The sequence below is a fragment of the Mustela nivalis genome (genome assembly GCF_964662115.1).
Source record: "Mustela nivalis genome assembly, chromosome: 3".
Taxonomy (NCBI): Eukaryota; Metazoa; Chordata; class Mammalia; order Carnivora; family Mustelidae; genus Mustela; species Mustela nivalis.
The window spans coordinates 7,042,917-7,064,815 of record NC_139022.1 but is presented as its reverse complement, the minus strand read 5'-3'; the positions used below and the strand labels follow the sequence as shown (position 1 = coordinate 7,064,815).

The following is a 21,899-nucleotide window of genomic DNA, read 5'->3' as shown; positions in this document are numbered from 1 at the left end:
TTTTGACATTTTTAATTCAATTTCAATAAGTCCAAATATAGCACATCAGTTTACAATAAATTTTTCTTTGTTTTATATGTATATATATCAAGGACCTAGTTTTTATATAGTTGAACACATTAATGTAACTCAGCTTCTAAGAACTTTATGCATGATATAATAGAAGACAAGACACTAACATAAATTAAAAATTATTTTAATAGTGTCCTCTTGTTCACTTATATTGGTGTCATGTGGCATAAAAACACACTTATCATATCCTTGCAATGGATCAAAATATTTATTATCCTAATGTATCAATAATAAATGTGGGGTACTTATTTTGAAAACTTTGAAAGTAAGAATAATTTGGAAAAAGTTGAAACTAATTTTATGTCCAAGTCAATTGTTTTAAATGGCAGATGAAAAATTTGAAAAAGATTTTATTATTATTAAGGATGTGCTTATCAATAAAAAATGTAATTTATATAGACAATTGCAAGTGATAAAAACTTTCATCTATTTATTCATTTACAGTGTCACTCCACTTTGAAATCATGAACATCTGGAATACCACCTCAGATTTCATTCTTCTAGGACTCTTCAACTACACAAAAGCCCATCTATTTCTCTTTGAGGTGGTTCTGACAATTGTCTTCACCTCCCTCATGGTCAATGCACTCATGATTTTCCTGATTCAGCAGGATGTTCAGCTCCACACACCCATGTACTTCCTACTGAGCCAAATCTCCCTCATGGACATAATGCTGGTCTTTACCATTATGCTCAAAATGTCAGCTAACTACTTGACTGGCAGGAAGTCCATATCCCCTGCTGTCTGTAAGTTACAGATCTTCTTCCTCACTTTGGGAAGGGGTGAGTGCTTCCTCTCAGCAGTCATGTCCTATGACCGCTATGTGGCTGTTTGCCACCCACTGAGATACCCCATTATCATGAACTGGGAATTATGTCTGAGAATGACTATGGGGTCTTGGTTCCTTGGGGCAGCTGATGGGCTCATGCAGGCTGTTGCTACCCTGAGCTTCCCATTTTTAGATGCACATGAGATCAATCATTTCTTCTGTGAGGCCCCTACTCTGATGCATTTGGCTTGTGCTGACACATTTGCTTTTGAGTATGTGATGTAAAGCTGCTGTGTATTAATGATTCTGGTCCCATTTTCTCTCATCCTGATTTCCTATAGTTTCATCTTAGCTGCGCTTCTCCAGATGCATTCCAAAGAAGCTCCCAAGAAGACATTTGCTACCTGCTCTTCACATCTCTGTGTGGTGGGACTATTTTATGGAGCTGCCATTTTTACCTATATGCAACACAAATCTTACAGGCCAGCTAACAGTGATAAAGTGGTGTCTGCCTTCTATAAAATCTTCACTCCTTTGTTGAATCCCCTCATCTACAGTATGAGGAACACTGAAGTCAAGGGAGTCCTGAGAAAGTGCATGGGTCAGTGTGCTTGCTGCCTTAAATCATGACTAAGATTACATTGATTTGCCTCTGATTTAAAGGTTGTATAAAAAGTGACTGTGTGGGATTTCCTAGATAAAAGTTAAATATGTGTTATATCTATATCTGCTACTATTTTACATTGAAATGCAGACAAACCTCCATAGTTTGGATATTTCCCTAGGTTGTCATCAATACATATAATTGGAGACTGTTAAAAATGCTTTGATAGCAAATAATTAAAATGTTTTTACAGCACACCATACAATAAGTATTTGTTCAAAGAATGAACTAAGCAGTCAAATAATTTTCAACATCAATTGTAGTTTATTTTTAATTGTGGTATATCTTATACACACTAGAATGCTAAAACCTGATTGGTCAACCAATTTCAATAATGTGGGCCTGTAATTTACCCACTAACTAGTAAGAGGCAATTCTTACCAGACCAGAAGTGTTTTTCATGACCTTTTTATTGAAATCACTCAACCAAGATAGAATTGCTGGTCAGATTTGCATCTCTATTATGTAGTTTGGCTTATTGAGGAATTTTGCTTCAGTGAAAACAAAATGGGAAATTTTCATATCATGAGTCTTTTCCTCAACTTAATATGTTCTTAAAGATTCTGCCATGATTTTACATTTATCAACAGTTTGCTCTTTTATGTTCCTAAATAATATTCCCATCTCTGAATCTAACACTTTTTGTTTATTTACTACTTTGGGGATGAACATGTGGGCTATTTTTAGTCTTGAACTATTATGACAAAAATAGTTTTAACTTCCCTCTTGTAATCACATGTTTTTATTCATTTGGTAGATGCACGACTAATTTTTAGTAAACAGTGCAACAATATGTTTGTTCAATTTTACATGCCTACCAGCAAGTCACAGGAGTAACACTTGCTCCAGTTGATAGCAATTGTGGGTAATATCAGCCTTTTTCATGTAGCTATGCTAGTATGGATATATTAACTCATTTTGTTTTTATTTTGCATTTCCATGATGATGTGTTTCCAAGGATTTTTTAATTACCACATTGTCTGTGGGCATATCTTCCTTTGTGAAAGATCAATTTTCACTTTTTTAAAGATATTATTTATTTACCTGACAGACAGAGATCTCAAGTAGGCAAAGAGGAGGGCAGAGAGAGAAAGGGGAGAGCAAGCTTCCGCCAAGCAGAGAGCCTAATAAAGGTCTCAATCCCAGGACCCCGAGAACATGACCTGATCCAAAGGCAGAGGTTCCAAAGCACTGAGCCATCCAGGTGCTCACTAATTTTCCTTTTTTGGGAAAAAACAAACATGTACATGCTTCTGATGCAAAAACACGTTGGTGGTTTTGTAGGAAACACTATATGACATTCATAGGATTATTTGGAATTTCTTAAAAACAAAGTTATATTTGGGTTACTAGTTAGCATTTTTTTCTGATAAATCTGCTTTTATTCAATTTTAAAAGTTTACTTATTTTCATTAAAATTAATATTTATGCAATTTGTCTCATCTTCAATGTCAATTGAGCTAAAATTATAAGTTTATTTGTTTGTTTTAATTATGCATCATCACAAATTTCAATTCCACTGGTGGTATTATGCCTTTAAAATTTGATATATTTTATTCCAATAGTTCATTTTTGCCTACTTACGGATAAAAAAATAGTTGACAGAATTTAAGGATCTGGTGTTCTTTTCAGATATATCTATATATCTATATCTATCTATATATATAACTTTTATTGGTAAATGATTATATATCTACAATGATATCTGGCCAAGAAACTCGGCACCTTTATGGAGGTTGTTTTTACAAGGGAAATAACTACAAACGTAGATATTAATACATCTTTATATTTACAAATTTATATTTGTGTGCCATTCAAAGTCTTTGACAGTAAAATGCAAAATATACTTTAAGAAAATAGTTTAATAAGAGTTTGGAAAAGAATTTTGTCCTTTTTTTAAACTTTTTCCAATTTAGCTTAATCTGAGTAATCTGAATCCTATCTTTTGAAATATTTTTTACAGCACTTTAGTCAAAAATTTATTCTCTATATCACATACATAAGAAAAAGTAATAATCAAAATAAAATAATATCAGAAAACATGGAAAGTTCCAGTTTTGCAGGTTCTTGCAATATTTTGTAAATGAAATCTACAGACCTGAGAATCCTGGTGGTGGGTATTAAGGAGGGCATGTACTGCAGGGAGCACTGGGTGTGGTGCATAAACAATGAATTCTGGAACACTGAAAAAATAAAATTAAATTAAAACATGCAAGCAAACAAGAAGATCTACTTCTTGTTGAATTTCTATTCTAGTTCTGTTGAATTTGTCTTGAATGCCACACTATAGCATATCTAATTGAGCTCCACAATTAATTGCATTTTAAATCTTGTCTGTTCCTCTAAACATGGTCATGTTTGATCCGAGGTTAATTTTATTAAATATGATTAAGATACACAAAGTGAATTATTTAAACCTTTATTGAGATGGAATAAAAATAGTTTAACATCAAAATATATAAGTAACAGAGAGACAAGATGGCAGGGAAATTGGAGGAGGCGCCTTTCAACCTGTACCCTAAAGTGAGCTGATTACCTCCCAAAGAACTCTGAACACCCACGAAATCAGCCTGAGATCAGATTTTTACACGTCTGTATCTCTACAGGGGCAAAAGACACCAGTGGGCAGGTGGGGCAGAGTGGGAACATCAAACTGATATTGGAAGATAAACAAGGGGGGGAGGGAGCCACCAGTGGCGACCATTGGAAAGTAATACCCCAATATGAAACTGCCCAGCATCTGGGGACGAGCATTAACTTGGAGACTGGTTGAAAGCACTCAAAGAGAGCAAAGCATCAAGAGGGTGGGGATTTCAGGAATCAGGGTGCCTAGGGACAGGGTCTTAGGTCTGGGACCCAGGACAGCCTCCCCTGGTGCTGAGCCAGAGAGAGTGCTGCGGAGAAACAAGGTATTGGTCCCAGAGCCACCAGCATGCGCGAGAATGCATGGGATCCAGCTCTTGTGAGGGGCTGGGAGCCTCGCCAGACAGGAGAATGTGGAGCTGTGGTAACAGAGCCTGAGAAGCGTGTGCCCCTCACCCTCCCCTGAAAGAGGTGCCTGAAGGCCCAGCTTGACGCTATTAGACATATGCCATTCCACCTGAGCCCCAGATGCCTGCGAGACCCTCACCCTCTCCTGAGAGAGGTGCATGCAAGCCTGGCGCTATTAGACCCAGAAAGACCAGGCACTCCCAGCCCGGGCCAGGGGAAAATCTCAGTGTGCAATCATTGCTTGAAACCTCTCTGGCAGTCTGGAGATGCCCAGACAGCCGACACTGCCCTGTTTTTGGGTACAAGCAGAAGATCCTCCATCCTCAGGGACTGTGACATGGATCCTCTTCTGCAAGTGGCCAAGGGGGAATTAATTTGGGCTCTGCAGCCAGACTGAGGCTTCTCTCTCAGAGGGAGGTCAGGGCGCAGTTTGCTTTCCTCTAAACCTACAAAAACCATCAAAAGTGGTCAAGGTGAGAGAGAGGGAAAAAAAAAAGTAAACAAACAAAAAATCGGCCAAAGGGGCACCTGGGTGGCTCATTGGGTTAAAACCTCTGCATTCGGCTCAGGTCATGATCCCAGAGTCCTAGGATCAAACCCCCACATCAGACTCTCTGCTCAATGGGGAGCCTGCTTCCTCCTTTCTCTCTGCCTGCCTCTCTGCCTACTTGTAATCTCTCTCTGTCAAGTAAATAAATAAAATCTTAAAAAAAAATTCCTCCAAAGAACAAAAGCCTGAAAAAAAGTGTTTCCTCAGAACCCACCCCCAGGAAGACTTAACTAAGGGAATATCATTGACTGAAAACCAACGTGGCAGGGCTCTCCCCCAGAAAACCAACCAGTAAAAAAAAAAAAAAAAAAAAAAAAAAAAGACATGAGAACAACAATCACTACATAGGAAAACTTATATTTTTAACTCATTCCCATTATTATTTTTTAATATAAATAACTTTTTAACCTATTTACCATCACAGTGAGATGCACAGTACATCAAATTCCATAATAAATTTCTAACCTGAAATTTTTGATACATACACCTTTGTTTTTCTTTTGAATTTCTAGTTTTTAACTTTTTTTAAATTTTAGTTTAGTTTAGTCTAGTTTATACCTATTTTTTAATTTTCTAATATTCATACAAAGTTAAACGTCAAGGTAATCCTCCTACCACAATCAATGTTAGCCCTATAGGTAAACGAATATTTAATCCCACTTTATCTTACGAAAGTTGAGTCCTTTAACAAATATTTCATGATACATCCAGGAAGAATCAAAACAAACTTCCTAACCCACATTGAGAATTTATTACCACTCTCCCATATTTTTCTTCCACAAGTGTTTCTATGTTATTGTGTTTGTTTTGATAGTATATAAATCTTACAATTGGGGTTCGTCTGGACGAGGTTCTAACTTTAGTTGCTTCTAAATATATATTTTTTCTCTTGTCATATACTTTTATCAATCTTTTTGTTTGTTTTTGTTTGTATACTTCATCAGTCTTACCTTGGCGCCCATTTGGGCTGAAACTTCTATTTTATCTTCCCTTATTTTCCTGTCTCTCTCTCTCTCTCACTCTTTTTTTTTCTTTTTATTTTCTTTTTTCTCTCGTTTGGGTGAAGAATCCTAATTGCTCAGAAGCTTTCCAGGGTGCACTTTGAAAACACCACAGTTGATACATCCAGCTACATCTATTCAGTCATCTCCCACAAAAATGACTAGGAAGAGGAATGCCCAACAGAAGAAAAATACAGAGGATGGACCTGCTGGAACAGAGCTAATGGCTATCAACATAGGCAGTATGTCGGAAAGAGAATTCAGGCTAACAATTATCCAGGCAATAGCTAGGTTGGAGAAAGCCATGAATGACCAAATGGAATTGATTAGGGCCGAACTGAAAGTGACTAGGGATGAAGTTCACAATATCAGGGCAGAGTTGAAAGCCACCAGAGATGAGTTTCACAATGCTCTCAATGAGTACCAATATAATCTAAATTCTCTCAAAGCTAGGATAACTGAGACAGAAGATAGAATTAGTGATCTGGAGGACAAACAGATAGAGAGAAAGGATCAGGAGAAAGCCTGGAACAAACACCATGGAAGCCACAAAAACAGAATCAGGGAAATAAAATATGCCATAAAACATTTCAACACCAGAATTATTGGAATCCCTGAAGGGGAGGAGAAAGAAAGAAGTCTAGAAGATATAGTGGAACAACTTGTTCATGAAAATTTTCCCAGTCTCATGAATGGAACCAGCGTTCATGTACTAGAGGCTGAACGGTCTCCACCCAAGATTATACATTCCAAAAAAACATAATGACACCTGATAATCAAATGAGGAATCATAATTGTAGGTATAATCTCTTGAAAGCCTCTAGGAAAAGGAGGCTACTTACTTACAGAGGAAATCCCATCAGAATAAAATCAGACCTATCCACAGGGACATGGTAAGCCAGAAAGGGATGGCAAGATTTATTCAGGGCACTGAATGATAATAACAGGCAGACAAGAATACTTTATCCAGAAATACTGACATTCAAAATGGATGGAGAGATAAAGAGTTTCCAAGACCAGCAAGCTTAAAAGACTATGCAACCACCAAGTTGATACTGCACGGAATATTAAGGGGGGTTCTATAGAAGAGGAAAAATTCCATAAGAATAGCATTAAACAGAAATAAATAGACAATATACAGAAAGAAAGATTTCAGAGGTAAAATGATGTCAATAAAACGTATCTATCAATAATCACTCTCAATGTGAAGGGCCTAAATGCGACCATAAAGTGGCACAGGGTTGCAGATTGGATAAAACGACAGGACCCATCCATATGTTGTCTACAAGAGACCCATTTTGAACCTAAAGATACACCCAGACTGAAAGTGAAGGGATGGAGAAGCATTTTTCATGCCAATGGGCCTCAAAAGAAGCCTGGGGTAGTGAGTCTCATATCAGACGAATTAGATTTTACATTAAAGACTATAGTCAGATAGAGAAGGACACTATATCATTCTTAAAGGGACTATCCACCTAGATGATCTAACAGTTGTAAATATCTATGCCCCCAATATGAGAGCAGCCAATTACATAAGAAAACAGTTAAGCAAGATAAAGAGTCATATTGATATTAATAAACTAATCATTGGAGATCTTAACACTCCTCTCTCAGAAATGGACAGATCATTGAAGCAAAAAATCAATAAAGAAACAAAAGCAATGAATGACACATTCGACCAGATGGACCTCATAGATATATACAGAACATTCCACCCTAAAACAACAGAATACTCATTCTTCTCAAGTGCACATGGAACCTTCTCCAGAATAGACCACATACTGGGTCACAAATCAGGACTCAACTGATACCAAAAGAGTGAGATGACTCCCTGAACATTCTCATATCACAATACTTTGATACTGGAGCTCAATCACAAGGAAAAGTTCCAAAAGAACTCAAACACCTGGAAGTTAAAGACCACCTTGCTTAACAGTGCTTGGATCAACCAGGACATCAAAGTAGAACTAAAACAATTCATAGAAACCAATGAGAATGAAGATACTTCGATCCAAAATCTATGGGATATAGCAAAGGTGGTCCTAAGGGGGAAATATATAGCCATCCAAGCACCCTCAAAAAAATTGAAAAAAACAGAAAACACGAGCTATCTCTACACCTTAAAGAACTGGAGAATCGACAACAAATCAAACCTACTCCAAACATAAGAAGGAAAATAATCAACATTAGAGCTGAGATTGATGAGGTACCCAAATTTGGCATGAAGAAGTAAAACTATCTCTATTTGCAGATGACATGACTCTTTATATGGAAAAGTGAAAAGACTCCACCCCAAACTACTAGAACTCATACAAAAATTCAGCAAAATGTCAGGATACAAAGTCAATGTACAGAAATCAGTGGCTTTCTTATACACTAATAATGAAAAAAAGAAAGGGAAATTAGAGACTCAATTCCATTTGGTTGAGCACCAAGAACCGTAAGATACCTGGGAATAAACCTAACCAAAGAGGTCAAGGATCTGTACTTGAGGAACTACAGAGCACTCATGAAAGAGGTTAAAGAAGACACGATGGAAGACCATCCCATGCTCTTGGATCAGAAGAATAAACATTCATAAAATGTCTATAATGCCTAGAGCAATCTAGACTAATAATGTGATTCCTATAAAAATTCCACCGGTGTTGTCCAAAGAGCTGGAGCAAATAATCCAAAAATTTGTATGGAATCAGAAGAGACACCAAATAACTAAGGAAATGTTGAAAAACAAAAATAAAACGGGGGGAGGGCATCACATTACCTAATTTCAAGATTTACTACAAAGCTGTGATCTCCAAGACAGCATGGTACTGGCATAAAAACAGACACATAAACCAGTGGAACAGAGAGCCCAGATATGGACCCTAAACTCTATGGTCAAATAATCCTCGACAAAACAGGAAAAAATATACAGTGGAAAAAATACAGTCTCTTCAATAAATGGTGCTGGGAAAACTGGACAGCTATATGTAGAAGAATGAAACTCAACCATTCTCTTACACCGTACACAAAGATAAACTTAAAATGGATAAAAGACCTCAATGTGAGAAAGGAATCCATCAGAATCCTAGAGGAGATAATAGACAGTAATCTCTTCAATATCAGCCACAGCACCTTCTTTCAAGATATGTCTCCAAAGGCAGAGGAAACAAAAGCCAAAATGAACTTTTGGGACCTCATCAAAATCAAAAGCTTCTGCACAGCAAAGGAAACAGTCAAGAAAAAAAAGAGGCAACCCACGGAATGGGAGAATATATTTGCAAATGACATTATAGACAAAAGGTTGATATCTAGGATCTATAAAGAACTCCTCAAACTCAACACACACAAAACCGACAATCATATAAACAATGGGCAGAAGATATGGACAGACACTTCTACAATGACAACATACATATGGCTATTAGACACATGAAAAAATGTTCATCATCACTAGCCATCAGGGAGATTCAAATTAAAACCACATTGAGATATCACCTTACACCAGTTAGAATGGCCAAAATTAGCAAGACAGGAAACAAAATGTGTTGGAGAGGATGTGGAGAAAGGGGAACCCTCTTCCACTGTTGGTGGGAATGCAAGTTGGTGCAGCCTCTTTGGAGAGCAGTGTGGAGATTCCTCAAGAAATTAAAAATAGAACTTCCCTATGACCCTGCAACAGCACTACTGGGTATTTACCCAGAAAATTTCGATGTCATGAAAAGAAGGGTCATCTGTTCTCCAATGTTTATAGCAGCAATGGCTATAGTCGCCAAACTGTGGAAAGTACCAAATACTGTGGTATTTAGAGGGCACGGATTGTATGGAGCACTGGGTGTGGTGCAAAAATAATGAATACTGTAATGCTGAAAATAAAAAATAAATTGAAAAAAAAAAAACCTTTTAGAACTGAGATCAATGTGGTTGAAACCAGAGATACAGTAGAATGTATCAATGAAATTAGAAGCTGGTTTATTGAAAGAATCAATAAGATTGATAAACCATTGGCCACACAAATCCCCCCATAAAAATATAAAGAGAGGGAAAGCACAAATTCATAAATTTATAAATGAAAAGGGAGAGATCACAACTAACACCTATGAAGTAGAACAATCATCAGAAGTTATTATCAACAGTTATATGCCAATAAGCTAAGCAAGCTAGATGAAATGGATGCATTCCTGGAAAACTATAAACTCCCAAAATTGAACCAGGAATAAATTGACAACCTGAATAGACCCATATCTAGTAACGATATTGAAGCAGTGATCAAAAACCTCCCAAAAAACAAGAGCCCCGGAACAGATGTATTCCCTGGGGAATTCTACCTAACTTTCAAAGAAGAAATGACACCTATTCTCCTGAAGCTGTTTCAAAAAATTGAAGCAGAAGAAAAACTTCCAGACTCTTTCTTTGAAGCCAGCATTACCCTGATTCCCAAACCAGGCAAAGACCCTACCAAAAAGGAGAATTTCAGACCAATATCACTGATGAATATGCATGCTAAGATTCTCAACAAGATCCTAGCAAACAAGATCCAACAACACATTAAAAAGATTATCCACCATGACCAGGTGGGATTCATCCCTGGGCTACAAGGATGGTTCAACATTTGCAAATCAATCAATGTGATACAACAAATTAATATGAGAAGAGAGAAGAACCACATGGTCCTCTCAATTGATGCAGAAAAAGCATTTGACAAAATCGAGCATTCGTTCTTGATTAAAACGTTTTAAAGTATAGGGATAGAGGCAACATTTCTGAACTTTATAAAATCTATCTATGAAAGACCCACAGCAATATCATCCTCAATGGGAAAAAGCTTGCCCCCTTCCTGGTGAGATCAAGAACACAACAACGATGCCCACTCTCACCACTTTTGTTCAACATAGTATTAGAAGTCCTAGGAACAGCTATCAGACAACAAAGAGAAATAAAAGGTATCCAAATTGGTAATGAAGTAGTCAGACTCTCTCTCTTTGCAGTTGACATGATTCTTTATATGGAAATCCCAAAAGACTCCACCCCCAAACTACTAGAACTCATACAACAATTTGGCAACATGGCAGGATACAAAGTCAATGTACAGAAATCAGTGTCTTTCTTATACACTAATAATGAAAATACAGAAAGGGAAATTAGAGAATGGATTCCACTTACTAGACCACCAAGAACTATAAGATACCTGAGAATAAACCTAACCAAAGAGGTAAAGGATCTGTACTCAAGTAACTACAGAACACTCATGAAAGTAATTGAAGATGACACAAAATGTTGGAAGACTATTGCATGCTCTTGTCTCAGAAGAATAAACATTGTTAAAATGTCTATACTGCCTAGAGCAATCTATACTTTTAATGCGATTCCGATCAAAATATCACTGGTATTTTTCAAAGAGCTGATTCAAATAATCCAAAAATTTGTATGGAATCATAAGAGACCCCTAATCGCTAAGGAAATGTTGAAAAACAAAAATAAAATGAGGGGGGCATCACGTTACCTGATTTCAAGCGTTACTACAAAGCTGTGATCACCAAGACAGCATGGTACTGGCATAAAAACAGACACATAGACCAGTGGAATAGAATAGGGAGCCCAGATATGGACCCTCAACTCTATGGTCAAATAATCTTCAACAAAACAGGAAAAAATATACAGTGAAAAAAAGAAATTCTCTTCAATACATGGTGCTGGGAAAACTGGAACGCTATATGTATAAGAATAAAGCTTGATCATTCTCTTACACCGTACACAAAAATAAGCTCAAAAAGGAAAAAAAAAAAAAAAAGGACCTCAACCTAAGTCAGGAATCCATCAGAATCCTAGAGGAAATCATAGGCATTAACCTCTTCGATATCAGCCTCAGCAATATCTTTCAAGATATGTCTCCAAAGGCAAAGGAAACACAAGCCAAAATGAACTTTTGGGACCTCATCAAAATCAAAAGCTTCTGCACAGCTAAGGAAACAGTCAAGAAAACAAAAAGGCAACCCACGGAATGGGAGAAGATATTTGCAAATGACAGTATTAGACAAAAGGTTGATATCTAGGATCTATAAAGAACTCCTCAAACTCAACACACACAAAACAGACAATCCTATAAAAAATGGCAGAAGATATGAACATACACTTTTTCAATGAAGATATACAAATGGCTATCAGACACATGATAAAATGTTCATCATCACTAGTCATCAGGGAGATTCAAATTAAAACCACATTGAGATACCATCTTGCACCAGTTAGAATGGCCAAAATTAACAAGACAGGATAAAACATGTGTTGGAGGGGATATGGAGAAAGGGGAGCCCTCCTGCACTGCTGGTGGGAATGCAAGTTGGAGCAGCCACTTTGGAAAACAGTGTGGAGATTTCTCAAGAAATTAGAAATAGAGCTTCCCTATTACCCTGCCATTACACTATTGGGTATTTACCTATTTACCCCAAAGATACAGATGTAGTGAAAAGAAGGGCCATCTATTCCCCGATGTTTATAGCGGCAATGGTCACGGTCACCAAACTGTGGAAAGAACCAAGATGCCCTTCAACAGATGAATGGATAAGGAAGATGTGGTCCATATACACAATGGAGTATTATGCCTCCATCAGAAAGGATGAATACCCAACTTTTGTAGCAATATGGACGGGACTGGAAGAGATTATGCTGAGTGAAATATGTCAAGCAGAGAGAATCAATTGTCATCTTCTTTCACTTATTTGTGGAGCATAACAAATAGCATGGAGGACAAGAGGAAATGGAGAGGAGAAGGGAGTTGAGGGAAATTGGAAGGGAATGTGAAGCATGAGAGACTATTGACTCTGAAAAACAATCTTAGGGTTTTGAAGAGGTGGGGGGTGGGAGGTTGTGGGAACCAGGTGGTGGGTATTAGAGAGGGCACGTATTGCATAGATCACTGTGTGTGGTGCAAAAACTATGAATACTGTTATGCTGAAAAAAAAATAAATTTAAAATAAATGCAAAAATATTAAACAAAACAAAACTAAACACTAGAAGTCCTAGCATTCAGACAACCAAAAGAAATAAAAGGTATAGAAATTGGCCAATATAATGTCAAACTCTCTCTCTTCACAGATGACGTGATACTTTATGTATCTTATTTGTGTGTGTGTGTGTGTGTCTAACATATGTGTATATATGTTTATATATATATATATGTGTGTGTGTGTGTGTGTGTGTGTGTGTATTTAACTCAAACATTCTTCATCTATTAGTCCATTTATCTCTTGATGGGCGGTTGGCCTGCTTCCATAATTTGGCCATTGCAAATGATACTACAATAAGCAAAGGGATTTGTGTATCCCTTTGAATTATTGGTTTTTGTATTCTTTGGGTAAAATCCCAGTATCATGATTACTCGATTATATGCTATTTCTATTTTGAACTTTTTGAGGAATGTCCATACCATTCTCCAGAGTGGGTGCACCACTTTGCATTCGTACCAACAGTACAAGAATGTTCCTTTTTCTCCACATCTTCTACAACAAGTTGTTTCTTGTGCTTTTTATTTTAGCTATTCTGATATGTATGAGATGATACCTCATTGTAGTTTTGACCTGAATTTCCCTGATAGTGAGTGATGTTGCATGTTTCCATGTGTCTGTTGGCCTTCTGGGTGATTTCTTTGGAGAATTGTCTGTTTATGCCCTCTATCCATTTTTAAATTATTTGTTATCTGGGTGTTGAGCTTTATAAATTCATTTATGAGTTTTGGATATTAAGCCTTTATCAGATAAGTAATTTTCAATCATCTTAACACATTCAGTATGTTGGAGTTTGGTTTTGTTGACCATTTCCTTTGTTGTGCAGAAGCTTTTAATTTTGCTGTAGTATGAGTAGTTTATTTTTGCTTTTTTTGCCCTTGCCTCAGAAGAAATATCTAGAAAAATGTTGTTATGGCTGATGTATGATAAATCAATGTTTTTGCTTTCTTACAGGATTTTTATAGTTTCAGGTCTCATATATAGGTCTTTAATCTGTTTTGGGTCTACTTTGTGTATGGTGTTAAAAAGTGATCTAATACCATTATTTTGCATGCTGTTGTCAGTTTTCAAACCACCATTTGTTTTAGAGATTGTCTTTTCACATTGTATATCTTTTCTTCCTTTGTAGAATGATTGATCATATAATTTTGCATTTATTTCTGGGTTTTCTAATCTATTCCATTTATTTATGTATCCATTTTTGTGACATTACCACACTCTCTTGAATATTACAACTTTGAAATATAACTTTTAGTCGAAAATTGTTATACCTACAGTGTCATTGTTTGTCTGTTTGTTTTCAATTTTTAAGATATCTATGGCAAGGGGTGCCTGAGTGGCTTAGTGGGTTAAGCCTCTGCCTTCCACTCAGGTCATGATCCCGGAGTCCTGGGATTGAGCCCCACATCTGTCTCTCTGCTCAGCAGGGAACCTGCTTCTGCTTCTCCTTCACTCTCTCTCTCTCTTCCTGCCTCTCTGCCTACTTGTGATCTCTCTCTCTGTCAAATAAATAAACACAGTCCTTTAAAAAAAAAAAGATTTCTCTGGCTATTCCAAGTCTTTCATGATTCCATATAAATTTTAATCTGGTTTGTATAAGGTTTATACTGTCCTCATAAAATGAATTTGGAATATCCTTTTCCTCTTCTATTATTTATAAAAGTTAGAGAATAAACATTAACTTTTAATTAAATGTTTGATAGAATTCACCTTTGCAGATGTCTGGTCCTGACCATTGTTTGGACTTTTCTGATTACTGTTTCAACTTCATTGCTGGTAGACAGACTACTCAAAATTTCTATTTATTCCTGCTTAAATTTTGCTAGATGTTCTATTCCTAGAAATTTATTATTTTTCTTTAGGTTGTCTAATTTCATGGCATATCATTTTTCATAATATTCTCTTATAGGTGTTTTTATTTAAATAGTGTTGTCCTTTATTTCTCCTATTTCAACTGTAATTTTGTTTAATTCTGTCTCTGTCTTCCTGTCTCTCTTTATTTTTTAATGAGCCTGGCTGGAAGTTTATCAAGTGCTGTTCTTTTAAAAAAACTTCCTATTGTTGAAGATGGCAGGGAAGTAGGAGGAAGCACCATTTCAACCTGTACCATAAAGTGAGCTGATTACCTACCAAAGAATTCTGATCACTGATGAAATCAGCCTGAGATCAGAATTATACATGTATGGATCTCTATGGGGGCAGAAGACGCCAGTAGGCAGGTAAAGTGGAGTGGGAACATTGGACTGATATCAGAAGATAAACAAAAGGGTGAGGGAGCCACCAGAAGCAACCCATTGGAAAATAATAGCCCAACATGAGAGTGCCCTGCACTAGGGACCAGCATTAACTTGGAGTCTGATTGAAAGCACTCAAAAAGAGCAAAGGATTGTGGGGGGAAATTGTGGGAATCAGGACAGGGGCTTAAGCCCCCAGACCCAGAACAGCTGTCCCTGGCACTGAGCCTGAGAGAATGTGGTGGAGAAACAAGGTCTTGGTCCCTGAGCCACCAGTGTGCCTGAGAGCATATCGGGTCCAGCTCCTGAGAGGGGCTGGGATACTCACCAGCAAGCAGAAGCACAGACTTTTTACAGTCTCTATGCGCACACCATGCTGCGCTATCAAGTCTGAGCCATGCCCGTGCAATACCCTGAGAGAGGTGCATGCACGCACCAGCCCAGAGTTCTCAAACCCCTAAAGACCAAGCACTCCAAGCACAGGCCAGCGGGAAAATCTCAGTGTGTGATTGCTGCTTGGAGCCTCTCTGGCAGTCCAGAGCTGACCAGACAGCCACTACTGTCATGGTTCTGGGTACAAGCAGGAGTTCCTGTGTCCCCAGGGTGCAGAACAAGCAACATGCTCTGCCAGCAGCCGAGGGGGAACTTAATGTGCTCTGAAGCACTTACAGGGGAACAGACTGAGGCTTGTCTATGAGAAGAAGGTCTGGTTGCAGTTTGCTTTCCTCTAAACCTCCAAAACCATCAAAAGCAGTCAAGGCGAAAGGAAAAACAAACAAACAAACAAACAAACAAAAAACAAACAAACATAAAACCCTCCAGAGAACAAAAGCCTGAAAAACCTGTTACCTCAGAACCCACCCCCTTGTGGGGGGCAGGAAGACTTAACTCAGGGACATTGCCTGAAAACTCACATGGCAGGCGCCTCCCCCAGAAAGCCAAGGCAGAAAAAAAAAATGAGAAAATATAAAAGACTACAAGAGATCAACCACCACTACTTCAGAGATACAACATTTATTTTTAATTCATTCCCACTATTCTAGTTCATTTTTATATAGATAATTTTAACCTATTTACAATCACAGTGAGATATCTAAGTACATCAAATTCCATAATAACCCTTTAACCTTTTTGATGCAGATACCTGTGTTTTTGATACATATACCTATGTTTTTCTATTGCTTTTCTATTTTTTTAATTTTTTAAATTTTAGTTTAGTTTAGCTTATTCTTTTTTTCTTTTTATTTTTTTAACATTTATACAAAGTTAAACTTCAAGGTAATCCCCTTTCTCCAGTCAATGCTACCCTTATAGGTAAACCAATTTTTAATCCCCCTTTACCATTGGAAAGTTGAGTCCTTTAACAAAGATATCAAGATATATCCAGGAAGAATAAAAACAACCTTCCTCGACCACACTGAGAATTTATAACGACTCTCTGATTTTTTCTTCTGCTAGTGTTTCTATGTATTTGAGTTTGTCTTGATACTATATAAATTTTATACTTAGGATTCCTTTTGATGAGGTTCTTTTCTTTTTTTCTTTTTTCTTTTTTTGCTTTTATATATATTTTTTCTCTTGTCATATAATTTTAGTAGCCTGCTTGTCTGTTTTTGTTTGTATACATCATAAATCTTATCTTGGGGCCCATTTGGGCTGAGCCTTCTCTTTTACCTTTCTATTTTTTTCTGTCTGTCTCTCTATCTTTTTTCTTTTTTCTTTCCTTATTTTTCAATTTATTTATTCTTTCGTTTTGGTGAGGACTCCTGATTGCTCAGAAGTGTTCCAGGGTGAACCTTGACTGCACCACAGTCAATACATCCAGCTACGTCCATTCAGCCATCTCTCACCAAAATGACTAGGAGGAGGAATGCCCAACAGAAGAAAAATACAAAGGATGTGCCTTCTGTAACAGAACTAATGTCTATTAGCATAGACAATAAGTTGGAAAGAGAATTCAGGCTAACAATTATCCAGGCAATATCTAGGTTGGAGAAAGCCATGGATGACCAAACGGAATTGATTAGGGCAGAATTACCCTTCTGAAAAACTATAAATCCAGGAGGGATAATGTACACAATGTTAGAGGAGAATTGAAAGCCACCAGGCATGATGTTCACAATGCCAACAATGAGTTTCAATCTAATCTAAATTCTCACAAAGCTAGGGTAACTGAGACAGAAGATAGAATTAGTGATCTGGAGGACAAACGGATAGAGAGAGAGGATCAGGAGGAATCCTGGAACAAACAGCTTAGAAAGCACAAAAACAGAATCAGGGAAATAAATGATGCCATGATACATTCCAACATCAGAATTATTGGAATCCCTGAGGGGAGGAGAAAGAAAGAAGTCTAGAAGATATAGTGGAACAAGTTCTTCATGAAAATTTTCCCAGTCTCATGAAAGGAACCAGTGTTCATGTACTAGAGGCTGAACGGTCTCCACCCAAGAATATACTTTCCAAAATAACATCATGACACCTGATAGTCAAATTGAGGAATCATAATAGTAGGTATAATCTCTTGAACACCGCTAGGACAAAGAGGCTCCTTACTTAAAGAAGAAAGTCCGTCAGAATAACGTAAGACCTGTCCACGGACACCTGGCAAGCCAGAAAGGGCTGGAAAGATATATTCAGGGCACCAAGTGAGAAGAACATGCAGCCAAGAATACTTTATCAAGCAAGACTGACATTCAAAATGGATGGAGAGATAAAGAGTTTCCAAGAGTGGCAATGCTTAAAAGAGTATGTGACCACCAAGCTTACACTGCAGGAAATATTAAGGGGGGTTCTATAAAAGAGAGAAAACACTAAGAATAGCATTGAAGAGAAATATAGAGACAATCTATGGAAAGAAAGACTTCAAAGGTAAGACGATGCCAATAAAAACATATCTATCAATAATTACTCTCAATGTGAATGGCCTAAATGCGCCCATAAAATGACACAGGGTTGCAGATTGGATAAAATGACAGGACCCATCCTTATGTTCTCTAAAAGAGACCCATTTTCAACCTAAAGATACACCCAGACTGAAAGTGAAGGGATAGAGAAACATCCTTCATGCCAATGGGCCTCAAAAGAAGGCCGGGGTAGCGATTCCCAATCAGATAAATTAGGTTTTAAACTAAAGACTGTAGTCAGAGATACAGAAGGACAATACATCATTCTTAAAGGGACTATCCACCAAGATGATGTAACAATTGTAAATAACTATGCCCCCAATATGGGAGCAGCCAATTACATAAGAAACTGTTAATCAAGAGAAAGAGTCATATTGACATGAATACACTAATAGTAAGAGATCTTAACACATCTCTCAGTAATAGACAGATCATCTAAGCAGAAAATCCATAAAGAAAAAAGAGCATTGAATGACACATTGGATCAGATAGGCCTCATAGATATATATACAGGAAATTCCACCCTAAAAGACAGATTACTCATTCTTCTCAAGTGCACATGGAACCTTCTCCAGAAGAGACAACATACTTGGTCACAAATCAGTACTCAACCAATAACAAAAGACTGACATTAACTCCTGCATATGTTCAGATTACAATGCTTTGAAACTGGAGTTCAATCACAAGTTCTGAAGGAACTCAAACACCTGGAAGCTAAATACCACCTTGCTTAAGAATGCTTGGATCAACCAGGAGATCCAAGAAGAACGTAAGCAATTAATGGAAACCAATGAGAATGAACACACTTTGGTCCTAAACCTATGGGATAGAAAAAAGTTTGTCCTAGGGGGAAATACATACCCATCCGAGCCTCCCTCAAAATAACTGAAAAATCCAGAATACACCAGCAGTCTCTACACCTTAAAGAGCTGAAGAATCAGCAAAAAATCAAACCAACTCCACACATAGAATGGAAATAATCAAGATTAGAGCTGAGATCAATGAGGTAGAAACTAGAAATACAGTAGAATGCATCAAAGAAACTAGAAGCTGCACTTTTGAAAGAATCAATAAGATCAATAAGCCATTGGTCACACTAATCCAAAAGAAAAGAGAGAAAAATCAAATTAATAAAATTATGAGTGAAAAGGGATAGATCACAATGAACACCAAGGAGGTAGAAACAATCATCAAGAGTTATTATTCACAGTTATATGCCAATAAGCTAAGCAACCTAGATGAAATGAATGCATTCCTGGAAAACTATAAACTCCCAAAATTGAACTAGGAAGAAATTGACAACCTGAACAGACCGACATCTAGTAACAAGATTGAAGCAGTGATCAAAAACCTCCCAAAAAACTAGAGCCCAGGACCTGACAGATTCCCTGGAGAATTCTACCAAACTTTCCAAAGAAGACATAATGCCTATTCTATTAAAACTGTTTCAAAAATTTGAAGAAGGAAAACTTCCAGACTCTTTTTATTAAGCAAACATTAACCTGATCCCCAAACCAGACAAAAACCACACCAGAAAGGAAAATTTCAGACCAATATCACTGATTAATATGGATACTAAGATTCTCAGCAAGATCCTAGCAAACAGGATTCAACAGCACGTTAAAAGGATTATCCACCATGGCCAGGTGGGATTCATCCCTGGGTTACAAGGATGGTTCAACATTCACAAATCAACCAATGTGATAGAACAAATCAATAAGAGAAGCAAGAAGAACCACATGGTCCTCTCAATTGATGCAAAAAAATCATTTGACAAAATCCAGCATCCATTCCTGATTAAAACACTTCAAAGTATAGGGATAGAGGCAACATTCCTGAACTTTATAAAATCTATCTATGAAAGACCCACAACAAATATCATCCTCAATGGAAAAGCTCACAGCCTTCTCTTCGAGGTCAGGAACATGACAAGGATGCCCACTCTCACCACTCATGTTCAACATAGTATTAGAAGTCCTAGCAACAGCAATCAGACAACAAAGAGAAATAAAAGGTATCCAAGTTGGTAATGAAGAAGTCAAACTCTCTCTTCGCAGATGACATGATTCTTTATGTGGAAAACCCCAAAAACTCCACCCCTAAACTAGTAAAACTCATACAGCTATACAAAGTCAATGTGCAGAAATCAGTGGCATTCTTATACACTAACAATGAAAATACAGAAAGGGAAATTAGAGAATCAATTCCATTAACTCTAGCACCAAGAACCATAAGATACCTGGGAATCAACCTAACTAAAGAGGTAAAGGAACTGTACTCAAGGAACTACAGAACACTCATGAAAGAAATTGAAGAAGATACAAAAAGATGGAAGACCATTCCATGCTCTTGGATCAGAAGAATAAACGTTGTTAAAATGTTTATACTGCCTAGAGCAATTTATACTTTGAATGCCATTCCGATCAAAATTCTACCTGTATTAATCAAAGAGCTGGGGCAAATAATCCTAAAATTCACATGGAATCAGAATAAATGCCAAATCACTGAGGAAATATTGAAAAACAAAAATAAAACTGGTGGCATCACATTGTCTAATTTCAAGCTCTACTACAAAGCTATGATCATGAAGACAGCATAGAACTGCCATAAAAACAGACACATAGATCAGTGGAGAAAAGTAGACAGCCCAGATATGGACCCTCAATTCTATGGTCAAATAATCTTCAACAAAGCAGGATAAAATATACAGTGGAAAAAATACAGTCTCTTCAATAAATGGTGCTGGCAAAATTGGACAGCTATATGTAGAAGAATGAAACTCGACCATTCTCTTACACCGTACACAAAGATCAACTCTAAATGGAAAAAAGACGTCAACGTGAGAAAGGAATCCATCAGAATACTAGAGGAGAACATAGGCGGTAACCTCTTTGATATCAACCACAGCAACTTCTTTCAAGATATTTCTCCAAAAGCAAAGGAAACAAAAGTGAAGATGAACTTTTGGTACTTCATCAAAATCAAAAGCTTCTACACAGCAAAGGAAACAGTAAAGAAAACAAAGAGACAACCCACGGAATGGGATGAAGGTATTTGCAAATGACAGTACAGACAAAATATTGATATCCAGGATCTATAAAGAACTTCTCAAATTCAACACACACAAAACAGATAATCATATCAAAAAATGGGCAAATGATATTAAGAGACACTTCCCCAATGAAGAAAAAAAAATAGCTATCAGACACATGAAAAAATGTTTATCATCACTAGCCATCAGGGAGATTCAAACTAAATCCACTGTGTGATACCACCTTACACCAGTTATAATAGACAAAAGAAGCAATAAAGGAAACTATGTGTGTTGGAGAGGATTTGGAGAATGGGGAAACCTTTTACACTGTTGGTGGGAATGCAAGTTGATGTGGCCACTTTGGAGAACAGTGTGGAGATTCCTCAAGAAATTAAAAATAGAGCTTCCCTAAGATGCTGCCATTGCACTACTGGGTATTTCCCCCAAAGATACAGATGTAGTGAAAAGAAGGGCCATCTGTACCACAATGTTTATAGCAGCAATGGCCACGGTTGTCTAACTGTGGAAAGAACCAAGATGCCCTTCAATGGATGAACTAATAAGGAAGATGTGGTCCATATACACAATGGATTATTATGCCTCCATCAGAAAGGATGAATACCCAACTTTTGTAACAACATGGATGGGACTGGAAGAGATTATGCTGAACATAATAAGTCAAGCAGAGAGAGTC

General features: G+C 37.2%; 1 pseudogene across 1 annotated transcript; it reads left to right on the top strand.

The window, feature by feature from the left end:
- Positions 1–536: 536 nt before the first annotated feature.
- LOC309861958 (olfactory receptor 2T33-like) lies at positions 537–1,472 on the top strand (annotated as a pseudogene). The gene has a single exon. The product of its transcript is annotated as an olfactory receptor 2T33-like (transcript).
- The last annotated feature ends 20,427 nt before the right edge of the window (positions 1,473–21,899 follow it).